Source organism: Hylobates moloch, unplaced genomic scaffold, assembly GCF_009828535.3.
Source record: "Hylobates moloch isolate HMO894 unplaced genomic scaffold, HMol_V3 SCAFFOLD_4, whole genome shotgun sequence".
Taxonomy (NCBI): domain Eukaryota; kingdom Metazoa; phylum Chordata; class Mammalia; order Primates; family Hylobatidae; genus Hylobates; species Hylobates moloch.
Genome location: NW_026652279.1, coordinates 72,349,574 through 72,369,803, shown reverse-complemented (window position 1 = coordinate 72,369,803; position 20,230 = coordinate 72,349,574). Strand labels below are relative to the sequence as shown.

The 20,230-nt window shown below is 33.1% G+C and overlaps 1 protein-coding gene and 1 non-coding gene across 2 annotated transcripts in view; both read left to right on the top strand.

Annotated features, from left to right (window-relative positions):
- The window catches only part of CADM2 (cell adhesion molecule 2), a 1,095,912-nt gene that overhangs the window by 214,550 nt on the left and 861,132 nt on the right, over nucleotides 1-20,230 (top strand). The gene's annotated exons all lie outside the window — the stretch shown is intronic.
- LOC116467621 (U6 spliceosomal RNA) lies at nucleotides 16,075-16,182 on the top strand. Its single transcript, XR_004247839.1, has one exon. It is a non-coding gene; the product is annotated as a U6 spliceosomal RNA (small nuclear RNA).

Sequence of the window (20,230 nt, the reverse complement as noted above, 5' to 3'; positions counted from 1 at the left end):
ATGACTAATGTTCTTGGAAGGAATCATCTATATATTGATCCAAATAACGAAGATTTATTTCAAGATTGGCATCTAACTACTCTTTCTGTTCCTTGGGAAACAAAAAACGAAAAAAAAAAATGATGGTCCTTATTGGAAATAGGAACATATGTTTCCCAAAACATTTAGCAGCCTTTTGTATTATCTAAAGCAGGAGTGAATAAAATGCAATAAACAAAATATGTTCTTTTTCCCATATTATATGCAGCATAAGCACTTATATGTAGCATTTTGAAAGTTAAGTCCACATTATTTATCATAGTATGATATATAAGCTTATTCATAGTAGTAAGAATAATGACTTACCTTTAGACACACCATGCCACCATGTCTACTTCACACATTCCTTCCCTAGTTATCTTGCTGATATTTTCTTGACAAAATGAAAAGGGAACACATTATTCTTGATTCTGTATGATGGAGCATGAATTTCCTCTACAAGGGAGCCCCCGAGGATTTGGTAAGAGCAATTGAAGAGCTCTGAACTGCACTTAAGGATCTTTAAAATAAAAGTCTTTAATAAACGGGAGTCATTTTGCTTCTTCAGCTGCTCTTAAGGATAGCAGCCCACAAGGGGAGAAAATACAAGAATGAGTGAATACTTAATAAATATTTGTTGAATTGAATTGGGTAAGTAATTGATTATTCTTCAACCGCAAAAGAAATTCTAGAGCTTTTCGAAGGAGATATTATGGCAATTTAGCTTGATCTATCTAGCATTAGAGTGCCAGGCAGGTGAAAGGTCCTGCCATGGTAAGGCGGCAGGCCTCAGCACAGAATTTGATATAGCACAAGTATTTGAATACTGTTCAGGAGACTGTAGTTGCTGGAAATTTAGATTGTTTTTTAAAAAGTATATTTTTAAACTAGAACAGAGACAACAGTTCCTGACACATAGTAGATCCTTAAGTCCATTATGAACGTTATTTTCTTTTCTTCCATTTCAGGGTGGGAAATGAGACAAATTCCTCTGAAATTATCAAGCTTTGGGCATCCAGGAAAAAGTCTGGAATTGCCTTCCAGCACAATAGTGAAATGGTGCTCTTGGTCAAAAACTCAACTTTGAACAAAAACCTAAATGCCACATAATCTAAAACCCAAGCACTAACAAGCCAATAACACAATGACACAAGTAAGCTTTTTCTTATTTTTTTTAAAGTATTTCATATTTTTTTCTAGTAAGAAAAACTTGTAGATACATTTTAACCTTTTCAGGCACGTTTCTTTTGTTATACTCATTATAATTTACACTTTTATGTGGTATAAAGAAATAAACATACTGAAATACACAGGGCAGTGCTTCTAAAATATAGCACAATTGAAATTTTGAGCTGGATATTTCCTTCTTTTGAGAGCTGTAGTGTGCATCTTAAGATGTTTAATAGCATCCCTGTCCTATACACACTAGATGCAATAGTAGTCTCTCCCAGTCTTGACAATCGGAAACGTCTCCAGAGGTTACCATGACCCCAGAGGGACAAAATTGCTCCTGATTGAGCAATCTTAACAATGCTAACTAATAAATTACATGTATATACTTCTAGTTAGTTTTAAGTGTATAATATAGATCTAAAAACAACAGCTAATTTCTGTAAGGGTATATTTGAGAAAGGTGAGATTCCTTTGCTTTAATATGCTTTGAAAAAGTAGCCAAATGCTGTCGTTAATATTTCCTGAGTGATTAAACCATGAGGTTTTTCTGTATGCCTTTGTAAAATAATGCAAGTTCTTTTTACAGTGGACAACAATTATACCTCAGGCACTGAACTGGGGTCATTATATATATTATTTAATTCTTAAAGAAACCAGTGTGTATTGAATGTACATTTCACAGTTAAGGAAATTGGTATGCAGAGGACTTACATTGTTCAATATCACACAGATAGAGCCCAAACCCAATTAATCTTCTTAAAATGGGTAGCCTCTCTTTGACAGCACAGTGCAATTGCATGGTTTTGGAAGCTGAGATAAAATATTCTATCATGTCTATATTCTGTTGGCCTCTGACATAGTATTAAAATTGATATTATTTTAATGATTTCTCAATATTTTGAATCTCTATACATTGAAAGTTTAAAACAATATAATATTAATGATTTTTTTCCAAACATGTTTTATATTCTTATGAGTCCTTTGAATAATATCAACTCAGATACAAAAAGAAACATCTCCTCATAAGTTTTTTGAAATGGCTATACTAAACAATAAAACTATATTTAACTCTATTTGAGAGAAAATATTAGATGATATTATTCACTTGTCATTTTGTTTCTTTATCATTTAGCAAATGCCCAACTTGCTGGTGTATGAACCTCCTCTGGCCTGAAAGAGCCGAGGTAAATTGCGATTGGCGATTCTGTAAACAGATTATTTTCTTCCATGAGTAATATCAAAATTTAAAGTATAATTATTGTTTATTAAATGTCAACGTGGATTTTTACAAGTACATAAATAGAAACTGTCTTTACAAAAGGCACTTTTTCATCAATTCTCTGTAGACTTTGAGGGTTTCTTAGGGTATTTTGTGTAAGCATATAAGGTACTTATTATATTTTGTTGAAATAACATACACTTTTTTTTCAAATTTCAACATACCTGAATTTATAAAGTATCTTGTGAAGTCCTCGATGTATTAGAATTTAATTAGGAGTGTTTTCATCTTTTCTTATAAGTCAATAAAATAATAATGTAAGTTACAGTTGATGCCATCTTAGATTCTCAGAATTAACAATGAAAGTTCTTATCTAAATTATTTAACATATAAATTAATATTTCTAGAGTCAATATTTTAAGTGTAATGCTAGAAATATTAATTTATATGTTAAATACTTTAGGTAATAACCTTAATTGCTAATTGTAATTTTCATTGGATATGATTTAATTTCGGTGATAGAAGCCTATGGAATACATATGATTTTAAAATATTTTCAGCATAACTTTTATATGCTGTCATATTTTGACAGCTTATGCATTATTTTTATTTTAATGCTATGTTTATACACAAACCATTTGAAAGATACAAGATAAGCCTTTTCAGAAGTGTGTATATGTGATCAAAAAATGCTATGTTTCTATCAGATAAGCTTATTGTTTCCAATAGTGGGTCTTGTTCCCATGTAGGTACTCAAAAAGTATTTGATACAAAATCCAGAATGATAATTACAATGTCTATAATTATTTCTGTATTTGCTCAGTATATTTTCTGCCTAGTAATTATTTTTATAAATATAGCAATTTATTCTATTGATATATAGTTTGCATGATTCGACATTTCATATTTCATAATATATAGAATTCAAGTTGTATTTTTTCATATTTGTATGTTCATAAAAATATCCTGTACGTGTCAATCAGTATAACCTAGTTTGAACAGGAATATTATTGTAGGATTACATTTCGTTATCTATCTTTTTCTAAGCATGAAAATCCCTTGATATTTTATCTTTTAACCAAGCACTTTAAAAATGAAGAGCAGGCCAGGCGCGGTGGCTTACGCCTGTAATCCCAGCACTTTGGGAGGCCGAGGCGGGCGGATCACGAGGTCAGGAGATCGAGACCATCCTGGCTAACATGGTGAAACCCCGTCTCTACTAAAAATACAAAAAATTTGCCAGGCATGGTGGCGGGCGCCTGTAGTCCCAGCTACTTGGGAGGCTGAGGCAGGAGAATGGCGTGAACCCGGGAGGCAGAGCTTGCAGTGAGCCGAGATTGCGCCACTGCACTCCAGCCTGGGCGACAGAGCATGACTCTATCTCAAAATAAATAAATAAATAAATAAATAAATAAAGAGCAAATAGACAAGGGTTCTGAACTTTGCGTCTGTTGATACAGAAAGTAAACTGTTAATATTATATATATTCAAACTAATTACAATTTAAAGAATTAGCTGTAAGTGGAGCCATGTAGGATATATTTCATGCTTTTGATTTCTTGTGATTTGAAAGGGAGATGTTTTTCTCTGACAGATTACAGAGGATTTATTATCAACTTTCCATTCCTGAAGTTGAAGTTGCAAGTTTTTTTTTAAGTGACAAAGAGAAGGATCTTGAACCTTGAATAAATAATTTTTCATACCCAATAATCCAAAGCTAACGTGAACCAGGGATTTGAGGCAATTATGTAGGTAACCGAATTTTAAATCAGCAGCTCATTTTGATAGAAAATCTTATTATTGAACCCATAAAGAGAATATGTTGAATAATGTATATACATTTAGATTCTGAAACAAATGATGTAAAACAACTTTGTGGGCATTACTTTGCCTGTCCTCCAGAAGCTTAGTATTTTAACAGAAAATGTACTGTTATGCCAAGATACAATAAATTTGAGATAAATTGAGTAAATGATGGCTCATTTTAAACAATTGACTTTTCTTATTTGGTAATTCTGTGAGTCATGAATCAAGGCATTCTTTAGGGGGGACCTCCAGCTAAGAGGCTACCATAAAATTGTAACCAGGGGATACAGTGGGGCTACTACCATCTCAGCTTAACTGAAGAAAGATCTACTTACAAGCTCACTCAAATGGCTGTTGGAAAGCATCAGGACCTTGATGGCTGTTGTCTGGAGATATTGTCAGTTCCTTTCCACATAAGAGTCTCCATAAGCAGCTTACACAAGGTAGCTGGTCTCCCTCATTTTTTTTTTTTTTTTAGTATCTGCGTGGATGAACCTAGCACTGTTTTCCCTCAGAAGGAGCAAGGGAGTGAGACAGACACCCAGTGAGGGAGAGCAAGACAAAATCCAGCCTTTCATAACCTAATCTCTGAAGTGACATCTGTTATTTTGACATATTCTGATTTTTAGAAACAATATCCTAGGTCTAGACCACACTCAAAAAATGAGGGGATTACAAAAATCTTGGAATCCTCAGAGTCTAGAATTACTGGGGATCATTTCAGAGGCTACTTGCCCCTGTGCCACCAGTTTTCAATAGGATGTGCTTGTTCACTTCTAAACCCAGAATATCTTTTTCTTCTCTGTTTTTTGTGGCTATGTCATTCCCCCCTTAATAATCTTATTTTGGTTTTCTCTTCATCACATCTTTTTTCATATTCTGAAAGTTTTATAACCACACTTTCTCACTCATCTTAAATGCGAGTTAGTAGGTACTTCCCTTTGTTTGTTGAAATTGATACTCTTGGCCATATGAGAAGTATAGTGTTATGAAACTCTATGGCTGTGTTGTGGTTGGATTTAAAATGAATTAAGGAAATTGTTCAGTAAAATTTGCCTATGACATTATACTATTCCCCAAACTCACACAAAATCAATATTTGCTGAGATTTAAAAGAAAGGTGATAATTTTGCGCTGGACACTTTTAGAGATGACAGATAATAAGGAGCGGTAGAAGAATATTAAGCAAGTTAATGTACATCAATCTAAATCTGTGAATGCAATAAGGGAACATGTCCTCCTACGTGCTGCTGTCCTCAACTTGTAGAATGTAGTGATTATACTTTCTTACCAAGTTCTGTAAGTTTTAATTTCCCTTGATGAACTAGGATTTATTGTTCTCATAAAGTTTTCTTAATAAATGCAATGAGATTGATAACTGAGACAATTAATTAGTGAAGTACATGTAAAATCCCTAGTGTTCATTTAATTTGATCTTTAGAAAAGAATCAAAATACAGATATGTAAAGAGGTATAATGTATAGCAACTATTTTTTATTTCAAAATTTTATTTTTAAAAAAGGAATGCATGTAGTTCATTTTGCTTTGTAATTAGCATAGATGAATGATATTCTACTGGCAAAATATATTAAATAAATAGAAGTCTTTAGTACAGATGTAGGCCAGGTAGCTAATAATTATCTTTGGAAAATTAATAGCAATATAGTTACATCTTCCTAACTATTCCCTCCTTCCTTACTGTTTTATTTAAATATAACCTAATTCAAAGTTTCATTCTTTATCCATTTTCATTTACTCATATACCATTAGAAAAACCATCACTTATTTTTGAGTCATCAACAGTAAGCAACTCACTTTTATAACAAATATATATTGCTTATAATAATCATATGATATAATAAATTAAATATAACTGTAGGAAATATTTATTAACATTTACTATATGTCAGAAATTTTTAAAGGTTTTACTAATATTAATATTTAGTCTTCAGTACAATGCTTTGACAAACATCTGTTATAATCCCCACTTTTAGATGAAAAAATTGAGACGCCAATAAGTTACATAATTTAGTCAAAGTTGAGACTGTGAACCTGTCATCAAGTTTGGCTGTAAGTAGATGATGGTTTGACTGCAGTCATAGTGTCTAATGTAAACCAGCAGCTCTAATTATAAACACCATCAGGGAAGGGGCTCCACTATACGTCCAAATAATTGTCAAATACATAAACAAAGGAATAAGTGAATGTATTAATGTTCCATCTGACTAGCTGGGGCACAAATCATCCCTGAATTCAGAACCTTGATAGGCAATGATGATCTAATTTGTTCAAATACCAGTCATCAGATAAAATGTTTTGTTAATTTCTGGAGGTGTTTATTCTGAACTAATTTAAAGCCTGTAGTTTTCAGAAGGCTTCCACATGTAGGGTCACCAACCTCATCTTGTAGAAGAACTGCCTCTCAATAGAGAGTAATAAGATGAAACAGTTGTGTGTGTGTGTGTGTGTGTGTGTGTGTGTGTATTTTTTTAACCACACAAAGCTCAATCCAACTCTATTGGACAATGTCTCATAAACTGAATTTTTCAAATGAAATAAAATTTTACCTGTAAAAGGATACATTTATTGACAATTATAATAAATCATTCATAGTAAAAAAAAAAGACATTGCATTGTCTAGAAAGAAGCATAGAGATTAGGGGCCTGTGAAATCAACTTTATGGTGTACTAAATGGTGCAATTAGGACGCACAAAATTTAATTTTCAAGATATGAAGTAGTTCTTTACTGGAAGATTCTAATGCTTCTTCCTCAACATTTAAATAAAAGTCTTAGAATTCAATTATTTGGTAAACACAGCACTCATCTTTCTCTTTTGCTCAGTAGTGGATTTCTGTATGTCATGTTGACATTAAGACAAAGACATATATTCTAGACCTCATTTTTAAAAAATTGTTCTTCTTAGAGGTTCACAAGAGCTCATCTTTCCTTAGCCATTGCAAAGACAGCTTACTGAACACCTGCCATGTGCTAAGTGCCTTGAGCCATACCCGGTGAGATACCAAGAAGTGGAGAAGTAGGAAAGAACCCCCAAAAAAGTTTTAAAAGTGGATATATATATATATATATATATATATATATATACACACACACATATATATATGAATTCATATATATATATGTATAAAGTTTAAAAATAGTAACCTATAAAAAGCCATAAAAATGAAGATCAGTGTGAAATAGGAAAAATTGGAAAGATTTATGGGGGAGATGGGAAGTATGATTTAAGATAAAAATCTTTACTTGTACTTTAAGTAGCAAGATAAGCTACTTAAAGTACAAGACTGACATGGAGGAAGAGAAAAGGTGTAACTACAAGATTTAACTTACTACAGGGTTAATGTTAGATAACAGAGAAATAAGATGGGTATATTTACAAGGGCCTTAAAAAGTCCAAATTTGACCAGGGTGGTCAAGACGATAGAGAAATATTACAGATTCTTTTAAGATTAAAACAGCATTTAAGGAGATTCCTCTGGAAATATAAATGATGCAAGTATAAATGATGGATTATAGGCAGGAGATTTAAGAGATGCAGAAGCTATCCAGAAAGGGAGATGCTTTGGCTTTTTAAGGCTAAAGTAATGAATGTCTGAAGTTCCAGAAATCACAATGGTATAAATAAAGAAGAAGTGTGATTACATTTCCAAGTAGGAAGTCTTGATATGACAGAAAAGTATTAAAATGTAGGGTATATATGGGATATATGAGACATTTTCTGCAAGATTCATAGGACTTTGTAAATTAGTTGTCTGACTTCATTTTTAACTGGATAGCTAGAAAGAATGATATCAAGGATATGATAAATCATTTTCTCTGGTCTTTATGTGTGTCTTTATGCTGATGATGATAGACTTTAAGGAGCAGATCTGTCTAAAAAAATTGTAAAAGCTTTTCATGGATAACTCATAATTTTCAACAATGAATTTATAATTTATGTAAAATCTGCTCTCTTTATGTGATAGATTTTCCTGATAGTCTCATTCTAATTCCTGCATATACAACAATTTATCAATGATTCACATTATGCCCTCATTTTATTCAAATACTAGGATCCTCACTCCTCAGCCTCTATTCATTGCTGCTTTCCAGACAAAAAAATTAGCAATGGATAGAGGGTCTCACTTTTTCTACCCTAGGTTTTTACAGTCACTCCTCACTCCAATGTAATCTCTAATTGCTATGAAGCTTCTTTCTGCATTGCAGATTTGATCAAATTGGGCCCTAGCATACAAAATTTATCCCTCTATTGTCCACAATGTAATTCCTAACTCCCTAGTGACATACAGGATCTTTTAATGTTTCAAGCATTCAACAAATGTATGAACTGAAAACCTAAGACCTGCCAAATGCTACCTGGGAGGGCTCAAGGAGAGCCAATGCTGTCGTGCTGACATGGTCTGACTCTGTTTAATTAAGTCCATTTGTGAGGAGACTGACGAAAATCAAATAATTATTTCAAAATATAAAGTGGCAGTTGCAAAAGTGTTGCCAAGTGGTTTGTGTAACAGGGATTTTACTCGGGCAGGAAAGTCAGAGACGCCTTCCTAAAGAAGTAGTTCATGAACTAAAATCTGAAGGATATGTTGGTGAAAAAAGAGAAGAGTGTTTTCATAAAGCAGGGGTTGTGGGAGAAGGAAACACTTTTGCAAAGTTTTGCTGCATATGTAAGTGCGCTGGGTAAGAGGGTCTTTAAAAAGTTCAATTATTCTGGACCAGAGAGAGTGTGGGGCAGAATGTTGCAAGACAAGGCTCAAGAGAAGGAATAGAAACCATAGAGCTTTGTTGAACAGCATAGACTACTGAGTATGTCTTAAAACATTGGGAAACTAATGAGAAGTTTTATATAGGAGGGTGACATGATCATAATGCATTTAGCAAAGAAAAAATGGTGTACTGGCAGGAGGTGATTAACTTGGGCAGACCAAACAGGCCAAGGAATGCTTGTTAGAACAGTTGTGATGATAGTGGCAATCTTGAAAATCTAAGAAAAGAGAATTTATTTCTAATGATGGAGATCTAGAAAATGCCTATATTTCACTAGAGTGTGAATGAAGGAAAAACATGAATAAAGAATAGAAATAAGGCTAAAAAATGAGGAGACAGAGAGAAGATAAGTAAGAATCTAGGTCATAGAATCTGTGGCAGAAAGAAATCTATTATTGTTATGGGGACTTTAGAATCTTCATCCATTAGAACCACTATACTTGCTACCCAGGAATTACAGTTTTCTCAGCAGCATTCTTACATAGCTTAAGAAGTGTCATGATCCCATTATTCCAGGATCCCTAATATTAAAGTTTTTCCAAGTTCAATTTGAGGACTACCTGCATTAGAAACAACAAATATTAAAAAAAATCTTGAAACAGACGTAGTTCTAGATTCTGTATTTTTGTTTAAAAAAAATGAACTCCTGGGCTAAAGCAATCCTCCTGCCTCAGCCTCCTGAGTGGCTAAGACTACAGGTGCATGCTATTGTGCCTGACTCTGCATTTTTAACCAGTCCAATTAGCGGTCCTGATGAAACCTGAACTTTGAGAAGCAGTTGAAAATCTATTGAAACATGGATTCAGTGGCAAAAGTACTCAAAGTCTTGCATATATACAAGGGTTCATGCCCAAAACATGTCAAGAGGCAACATGATGTATTGAGATGTATTGAGAAAGCATTACTTTTATAGTAAGACTTGGAATTTAAATTGTAGTTGAATTGCTTGACTGAGTGATGTGATATAAGTTTTTTAATTTCTGTAGAGTCCAGTTAAAAAACTATGTATTGGCTTTTTCAAGTCTCCTGCCTCTCATTAGTCAAAAATGCGTTTTCTATCTTTCTAGGTCTTTGTACACCATATCTATGAGCAGTTTTAAGGAATGCCAGAGGTTCTTTTGAGTCCCATCAGGTAAAACCTGGGTACTGTGAAACCTCTGTGTCTCCCATGTAAGCTATGACCTAACCTGTGAGACACTGAGACAGTTATTTCATAATAAAAATATATATTTTGACAATGGATGTAAACCATGAAAACCAACAAGACACACACACACACACACACACACACACACACATTTTGTAATTGATTCAAAAAACATCAGTAGAGCCACAGTATCTAGTTATAAAAATTGAGCTTGAAGTCTGCAACAAAGTAGGTTATAAATTTACATACATGTGTTAAAAAACTGAGTGACAAGTATGTGCCTAAAACTCCAAAGTTTATAGAAAGTTTCTTTTATGCTTGCAATTATATATTCAGATTTTTTTTTCCAAAAGGTATGTAAAATAAAAGGGCCAAGTATTATTTCCTCACCTAAAATAGTGTTTTATTTATTAATTGGTAAAATGCAATGGAAAATGAAATATTATCTAGATATAATGAAACAGTTGTCATTTTAAAGAGAGCTATTGCAATATTTGAAATACGGTGAGGAATACAGTTATTTATTTTTGTTTACAAAATTAATCAAACAATTTACCCAAGTCATCTTGAATACTACTCTTTCCTGGATAAGAATTTAATCTGAGTCTGACAATTATGCACATGGAAAATCTTTATGCTAGGTTAGAGTGTCCCCAGCAGGTGGTTTACTTAGTATTAATGATTTTCAATTGTTGAATATTCAGATTGGTAAATGTGCTGGAGAGTTTGAATTGCCAAACTTTTTTCTACCTCCAGCTTGTCTTATGACAACTTGCCTTCATATTATTAATCATAATTTAAAATGAGTGTCAAAATTATGAGGTGGCTTCATGAATTGACTGTACAAGGTTTTATTTTGTGTTAACAAAAATAAAAATAAATTGTAGCTTTCTGGTAGCTTGTGGAATATATTCAGATCTTAAAGAGGCAATGACTACTGTTTTCTTGGATCTCTTCCATCAGTTTGTTATGCGTTACATCTTGAAGTATAATCAAATGCCTACCTTGTTATAATTTATACAATGATACTATTTTAAAATTATGACTAATCAGGAGAGTAGTTAAATTTTAATAATATTTCCCAAAGCTAGGAGGACATGGAAAACTCATAAAGAGCTTTATAGGTTTTAAATAATTGATTGATTGATTCTAGAAAAGGTAAAGCAGAGTCTTGATTTCTGTTTTGAAGTATATGAAGGCTTGTTTTGGATGATGATGGACATGAGAATCCACAGGAAAACTCATTGTTTGAAAACAACACTATTCTTAGAAGAAATTGCATCTGGGAAAAGTCATTTAAACATCTCTATATTTTTGTTCACTAATCCGTACATTGCAGCTAAAAATAACCATCCTAATTGTATCACAAGTTTTTAGGAGAATCAAATGACTCCATTTCTTGCTAAGTGGTGACAATAATGGTAGACAAAGACCATCTTGCTTCAATTCCCTGGTTGAAAACAGTTACTTCTTTGTTGATGAATAAATTACTCAGATTAGAACATAAATGGAAGAGCAAAGTATATATGGTAAAGCATTATTTTGTGAATTTTATTATAGGATGAAATCTTAATTGGCCTAGGGAAAAATTTTTTCTTCGTTTTAGGACAACCATCATCAGCTACCACTTACAGAAACTCTTAGACACCTAATAACCTGGTAACAATTATTTGTTTGTTTTGCGATATTGAAGTAGGAAGAATCAAATGTATTGTGCCTATTTTATAAATTGAGGATAAATTTATTGAGTTATTGAACAAAATGGACATGAATTTTGCCCTCATGGATTTATTTCTAGTTAGAAGTAGAGAAAAAAACACATGCTACATAATTCTATAAACACAGTTGTGATCAATTCCATGTGTTAATGGAGGCTTAACAGAGTAACCTCACTACATAGTTTACAAAGTGAAAGAAAATGTATTAGAAATGTTATACACTTTATTTTTTCAACAAACATTTATTTTGTGCATACCTTGTGCCACTCTGTCTAATACTAGGGTAATAAGAGTAAGCAAGAGAAATACACTATCTGAGACATCCCATGCCTATGGATTGACTCCATTTTACAGATGAAGAAGCAGAAGCTTGAAGAAGTTGGGTTGCTTTTCTAAAACCATACAGATAGTTAATTGAGACTCCAAACTAGATGTTTAACTCTACTGTGCTACTTCCTCTAGTTCATTTAGACACTGAAGTTGGACAAGTGTTGTTCTGGGACTCTTCCATCTGGGGGATTTAATATACCCAATGTAAATCGCACAAGTCAGCACAGGAGAATTATCTAACTCTGATGTTACGTTGTTCAAATGTCATGATGTTTATTATCATGATGCTGCTTGTATTTTACTTGTTTTACATGTGCCTCTTAGGAGTACGTATATGATTAAAAGTGTAACCTGTCCAGGGGATGGTTTGTAGTGTCTGAAGGGCCTCTTGTTGCTTGAAGCAGGTCATGGATTCATCAGTCGTATGAAATCTTTTGTCTTCAAGTCAGGTTGTTTTGCTGATCACAAAGGTTTTTCCATAAATTCTCATCACTGCTTACTTCAGTAAATATTGCACTGATATCCTTGCTTGCCCTATTTAGTTACCCAGTGAAGCTAATAATATGGTTTATTTAACTCTGCTTCTTTTTTATATTTATCTTTTAAAACATTAATATAGTGCCTTTAACATAGTTATACGCAGTACACATGTATTGAAATAAATTGGTCTAATTAACAGAATTATAATTTTATAATTAACATTCTCTTCTAGTAGTTAGAGAAGCAATGATATTCTAAAATACTCTAGCATTTCCATATAAACATCTGTAATCTAGTTATCAGTTCACATTTTCAAAATAATTATTCATATATAATTTTTAGCAATATTAGAATGTCCTTTGGTACCGCTGCAGGGGAGATGTGTTATTTCTTTGGATTATATTCACTTACATGGTCCTAAATCTTTTTTTTTTTCACTGTTTGCAACCCAGTTTACCTTTCTTATGTTGGGCTCACCGCGATGTTAATAGCATATTTTTTTAAATTGCAACAATGCTCTTCAATAAATATTATATACTAATTCAGGTAGAAACCACAGAAGCAGTTTCTCTTGGCTAACTTTATATGATAAACTACAAGCAGGAGTAGTCACTTATCTTCAATGGTGATATTGTAGTTTCAGTTTCTTTAAAAATAATTAGTTTAGGACGTACATTTTAATTTTAACTTGTTATTTTATCAAATGTGCATACATTTATTTAGCTAACAATATTAGGCATTAATCATTTCTGTAATTTGTGAATAGCATAATTGGTGTTAAGTTGTTTCTTCTACATTCTTCTACATTCTTTAAGTTGTAATTATTATGTTTCCAGTTTTTTATAGTTAACAATTTATGTTAAAAATGGTGTATTTTCATATTAAAGACAGAATACCAAATAATTATAGTAAGTTCTCCCTTAAATATAATAAGTCTCTTATTGTTCTGGACTGCATTGAAACAATTTCGCTTATTTCTCCATATTTGAATTAAATGTTGTCTTCAGTCTTCTCTAATTGCTATTTGCTTATTTTTCCTCCACTGCAGGGAGGCAGCTATTTATAAATTTAACTTCTATTAGATTTTCCATCATTTGATCTTTACTGATCCCTTACAATACGTTGTCCTTTATGATTCATGTTCTCTTGCATTTATTAATACAAACTACATTTGTTTTACCTTATGACATTTTTAATATGCACTGTAATGTGCATAAAATCTCATGTGACCTACATGAGCAATTGGTGAGAATAGCTATTTATATTCATTTTAATATGTCTGAACTATTATTTTGTGAATTTCTCACAATGGATTATCAATGTGGGATGGAGAAGGAGCAGAGAATGTCTTCTGAAGTAATTCTCTGTATGTGTGTGTGTGAGAGAGAGAGAGAGAAACTCAAAGAGGCAGAGAAAAAGAAATAGACAAAAACTGATAAAAACAGAGAAAATAATTTTCATTAGTAATTTCAAAAGTTTTTTTTTAGTTAAATTTACGAAGTTTACAAACCTTTAAAAGTAAATATAACTTTTCATTCACATGTTCACCTCACAGCCTAGCATTGTACATGTTCATGGCAAATGTTTCTTGAATACAGGCAAATTGAATTTATAAATCTCTAGTATATATAATGGAAGTATTGAATATTGAACCACAAAGTGTTTTCTGATTAATATAGTAATGCACAAATTTAATGGTTTCGATAAAATAAGAAAGCTCATAAAATTTCTAACTTTAAGGAAAGTTCATAAAATTTCTAACTTCAAGTCTATAATAATTAAGTGGGGAAAACAAACCTCGAGTCAAATAATTATAATTAATCATGATAATTAATTATAATTATAATTAATCTTAAAAAGCCCGAGTTAAAGATATACACAGATTAAAATTCTGGAGAAAGATGTAACTGACTGAAAGAATCAACGATATAGTACAGAAGTGATTTTTCAGCTGCTTGTTGAAAAGTTTACGGTCTCTTATCTATCAAATTCATGGGCAGGTAGGTTATGCAGGTAAAACTGCATAATGCATGTATCAATGTTTAGCAAACACTAATAAAAAAGAATGTAATCGATGTTACATTTACAAATATTTTTTATTATGTCCTAAATGCCCTTCCAAGGGTTAATTGAAAGCACTGTAAAGGTCAATGTGGAGTCTTATCTGCTTTGAATTCAGTGAAAACATGTGGTTTTAGGCAAGTTTCTACTTTCTTAGAAATTCAGGTTTATCGTATTTAATATCCTTGCAGGTTTAAGAAAGGTACATAAGATTATGAGAATGCAAGGGACAATATGGTCATTAATTTATATACAAAACTGTGTTTTCCCTTGACTTTCCTTGACCATTAAGGTACTGTTTCTGGTAAAATGTTTCCACTCATTCAGTGAGATCTTGAACAGCTAATATTTTTTAGACCCTGATAACTTGGTATGTGAAGCTAAAAGTTGGAGTTCTCAGTTTGGTGGAGAGATAAAGTTGATTCAGTGAAAAAAGTTTAGAAATAGGGACAGGATGTACACTTCACTTGGACTGAGTATATGGATACAGTGATCATGAAGGGCTTTCTAGGAGAGATCTCTTATCAAGCAATTAGGAAAAAAATGAGATAAAGTAGTGACAGTAAACAGAACTGAGGTAATAAGACAAATATGCAGATTGCTGGAGTGCGGAAATATGAAACCTAGAGAACTAAAGAGGCAAAGTAAGTGGTATTCTAAACAGCCTAAGCGGTATTCTAGGTCCATTATTTAGCAGAGTACAAATAAAAATGTTGGATTTTTACAACCTTATATTTCAATTGCAAATATGAATTTGTTAAAATGTCCAGATAATGTAAAACATGAAACCTGTGTGGTATTTCCAATTAACTCCAGTTCCTATAGCAACTTCTATTAGATAGAAAAATATCTCACTTCTTTCCATTTATGCCTAATTTGAGTCTATCTTAAAGTAATTATATGTTATTATTAACCATTTTCACTCTCTTAATACAAATGTGTGTGCTCTAACTTACTTTACATGTACATAATTAAATAGAGCTTTTCTTATCAACATCCCTGTGATAAGTAATACATGTTTATTCATATTAAATATTGTAAACATCCTCTTATTCGTCTATATTACTGAAGGTTTTATAAAGTATTTTCCAATGATTGATTCTGCAAATGATTTAATCAAACTTTGTGCATTTTTCTTTCATGGTACTTTAATACTACAAATGTTGAACTACAGGCATACCCTGGAGATATTACAGGTTTGTTTCAGATCACCACAATAAAGAATATATCACAAAAAAGCATGTCACACAAATTTGTTGGTTTCCCAGTGCATATAAAAGTTATGCTTACACTATACTGTAGTCTATCAAGTATGCAATAGCATTATATTATCTGGTGCTCACTTCGGCAGCACATATACTAAAATTGGAATGATACAGAGAAGATTAGCATGGCCCCTGCGCAAGGATGACACGCATTATATTATCTGAAAGAACAATGTACAAACCTTAATTAGAAATACTTTATTACTAAAAATGCTTATGGTCATGTGATCCTTTAGCAAGTTATAATATTTTGGCTGTTGGAAAGTCTTGTTGATGGTTGCTGACTGATTAGGATGGTAGTTGCTGAAGGTTGGAGTAGCTGTGGCAATTACTTTAAATAATGCAGCGATGAAGTTTGCCGCATTGATTGACTCCTCCTTTCATTAATGATTTCTCTGCAGCATGTGATGATGTTTGATAGCATTTTACCCACAGCAGAACTTCTTTAGAAATTGAAATCAATCCTCTCAAACCCTACCACTGCTTTGATACCTAAGTTTACAAAATATTCTAAAATTTTGTTGTCATTTCAACAAGGTTCAGAGCACCTCCACCTGGAAAAGTTTCCATCTCCATAAACCAGTTTCTTTGCTCATCTATAAGAAGCAACTCCTCAGGCAGGACACAGTGGCTCATGCCTGTAATTCCAGCACTTTGGGAGGCCGAGGCGGGTGGATCACGAGGTCAAGAGATCGAGACCATCCTGGCCAACTTGGTGAAACCCCGTCTCTACTAAAAATACAAAAATTAGCTGGGCTTGTGGCATGTGCCTGTAGTCCCAGCTACTCGGGAGGTTGAGGCAGGAGAATCCCTTGAACCAGGAGGAGTAGGTTGCAATGAACCGAGATTGCACCACTGCACTCCAGCCTGGTGACAGAGCAAGACTCCGTCTGGAAAAAAAAAAAACAAAAAACAAAAGCAACTTCTCATCTGTTCAAGTTTTATCATGATAAGTTGCAGCAATTCAGTCACATCTTCAGGCTTTATGTCTAATTCTACTTCTCTTGCTAACTGTTTCCAAATTCCTGTTGATCTTTTGACTTCCTCTCATGAATCACAAATTATCTTAAAGGCATTTAGAATGGTGAATCTTTTCCAGAAAGTTTTCAATTTACTTTGACCAGATTTATCAGAGGAATAACTATCTATGGAAGCTAAAGTTTTATGAAACTTACTTCTTAAATATAAGGCTTGAAAGTGAAAATTACTCCTTGATCCATCAGCTGCAGAATGGATGTTGTTCTTCCTGCACATCTCCATCAGAGGTCTTAGGTGACTAAGGGTATTGTTGAGAAGAAATGTTTTTTTCTCCGAGCAGTAGGTCTCAACAGTGGGCTTAAAATATTCAGTAAATTACACTGTAAACAGATGTGCTGTCATATGGGCTTTTTGTTTCATTTATAGATCATAGGCAGAGTAGATTTAGTATAATTCTTGAAGGCGCTAGGATTTTTGGAATGATAAATGAGCATTGACTTCCACTTAAAGTCACCAGCTACATTAGTTCCCAAGAAGCAAGTCAGTCTATTATTTGAAGCTTTGAAGCCAGACATTGATGCTTCCTTTCTAGCTATGACAGCCCTAAATGGCACCTTCATCCAATATAAGCCTGTTTTGTCTACATGGAAAATCTTTTTTTCGTGTAGCCACCTTCATCAATAATCTTATCTAAATCTTCTGTATAACTTCTTGTAGCTTCTACACCAGCACTGGCTGCTTCACCTTGCATTTTTATGTTTTGGAGACAGCGTTTTTCGTAAATCTCATGATCCAATCTCTGCTAGCTTTGAACTTTTCTTCTGCAGCTTCCTTACCTTTTTTGCCTCCTTAGAATTGAAGGGAGTTAGGGCCTTGCTCTGGATTAGGCTTCAGCTAAGGTAATGTTGTGGCTGGTTTGAGCTTCTTGCAGACCACTCAAGCTGGGTCTCTTTCTTATCATTTGTGCTTAATTATTGCTTAATTTCCTGCAAGAAGCATTTCTTTGCACTCTCAACTTCAGTAGCTGGTGCAAGAGGCTCAGCTTTCAGCCTAATTCGGCCTTTGACATGCCTTCTTCACTTAGCTGAATTATTTCTAGCTTTCCATTTAAAGTGAAATATTTACAAATCTTAATTTCATTTGAACATTAAGAGGATATTGTAGGGTGGTTAATATTAATAATTTTAATATTATTGTCTGCAGAGATAAGGGAAGCTGAAGGAGGAGAGAGAGAGAGAGAGAGAGAAAGTGTCAAGGGAAGGGTGGTTGGTGGAGCATCAGAACATACACAGCATTTATTGATTAAAGTTTGTCATCTTATATGGGTGTGGTTGTGGTGCTCTAAAAAAGTTACAATAATAACACCAAAGATCACTTATTATCATCAAAGATACAACAATGAAAACACTTGAAATACTGTGAAAAAATACCAAATTGGGACAATGAGATATAAAGTGAGCACATGCTTTTGAATAAAAGCAGTTTGTAGACTTGCTTGACTTAGGGTTACCACAAACCTTCAATTTGTAAAAAGCCATGCAGTATCTGCAAAGCACAGTAAAGCAGAGTGCAGTAAACATGCCTGAATTGACCATATTTCTTGCTAGCTCTACCCAAGTAAAATAGGCTCTATAACATATTAGCTTGTATTTCATAATTTCAACTCTTCACTCTTAAAGTAATATCGTTCCTCCTATGTAATATTAGATTGCCAATAAAATATCTTTTATTGCCCATTTAAAACCTATTTCTTCCTATTTTCATTTAATAGCTGACCATGAATGATGAAAGAATAATCCTTATACAATTAAAAATGCCTATAAGAAGTTTTGATACTTTCATTGAAATTTAGCAATATGATTTTGAAACAACTTGGTTTTATTGAAATAAAAAGTGATGGTTTCACTAGAGCTCAAATGAACAGAAGTTTGCCTTGCATGGTTATTAACAACAATTTAAATAAACCCTCAGAATTTAGTTTTTTCATTGTTTTTAAAAATTTATAAAATTGTGACCTTTTGGCCGGGCGCGGTGGCTCACGCTTGTAATCCCAGCACTTTGGGAGGCCGAGGCGGGCGGATCACGAGGTCAGGAGATTGAGACCACGGTGAAACCCCGTCTCTACTAAAAATACAAAAAATTAGCCAGGCGTGGTGGCGGGTGCCTGTAGTCCCAGCTACTCGGAGAGGCTGAGGCAGGAGAATGGCGTGAACCTGGGAGGCAGAGCTTGCAGTGAGCCAAGATTGCGCCACTGCACTCCAGCCTGGGTGACAGAGCGAGACTCCGTCTCAAAAAAAAAAAAAAAAAAATTGTGACCTTTTAAATAAATTTTTTGACATTCAGTGTAAATAGGATGCACAATTTTAATCAGTTTAAATTAATTTGTTGAATTTTTAGTAACCTACTTTGATTTAATTTTATTGATTTCAAACCAACTTATTGTAGGAATAAAATTCCTATTTAACTATTTGGTACTTAATAATATGTACCTTGCCACTCTACCCTTTAGAGTTTACACTCCAAAAGTAAGGCCCTACTTTAGATCATTTCTTCCTGTAATTTTGCCAGTGACCTCCTATTTCGACCTTATTTATGTTCTGCCTCCTCTAAGATCACTCTTACAAACACAGAGAGATTATTTGCTCGTTCCTCACTATTACTTCGGCACATTATGTCTCCTCAAAAATTGCATTCATGACACTATAATGTAATATTTTTAAAACTCCTTGTCCCCCCAGACTAAAACATTAAAAAAATTCCCATCTAGCACAATGCTAAAACAAACTCATGGTACCAAATTTAACTTATATCTAGAATTTGATACACTAGTTAAATACCTGTGCTCTATGTTTTGTTAGGAGCTTTGATTAAATATAAACATATAAAATCTTATCCTGATATTTTGACAACACAATAAAAATTAGGAGATACCATAAAATAATTTGTACTACTGTCTTTTTCTTTGACTAAAGAATGCTATAGGGACATTTAACTCAGAAATAGAACAAGTTTAAAGCTAATACAGAAAAGAAGTTATAAACATAAAATGAAGACTTTCCTAAATTATTATGTAATTAATAATGAATTTATCACTGAGAAAATGAGTGGTTTTACAGATAATATAAATATATTCTTTTTAAAACTACTTTACTTAAATTTTTTTTTGTTTTTTTTTTTGTTTTTGAGACAGGATCTTACCCTGTCACCCAGGCTGGAGTGCAGTAGTGTAATTGTGGCTCACTGCAGCC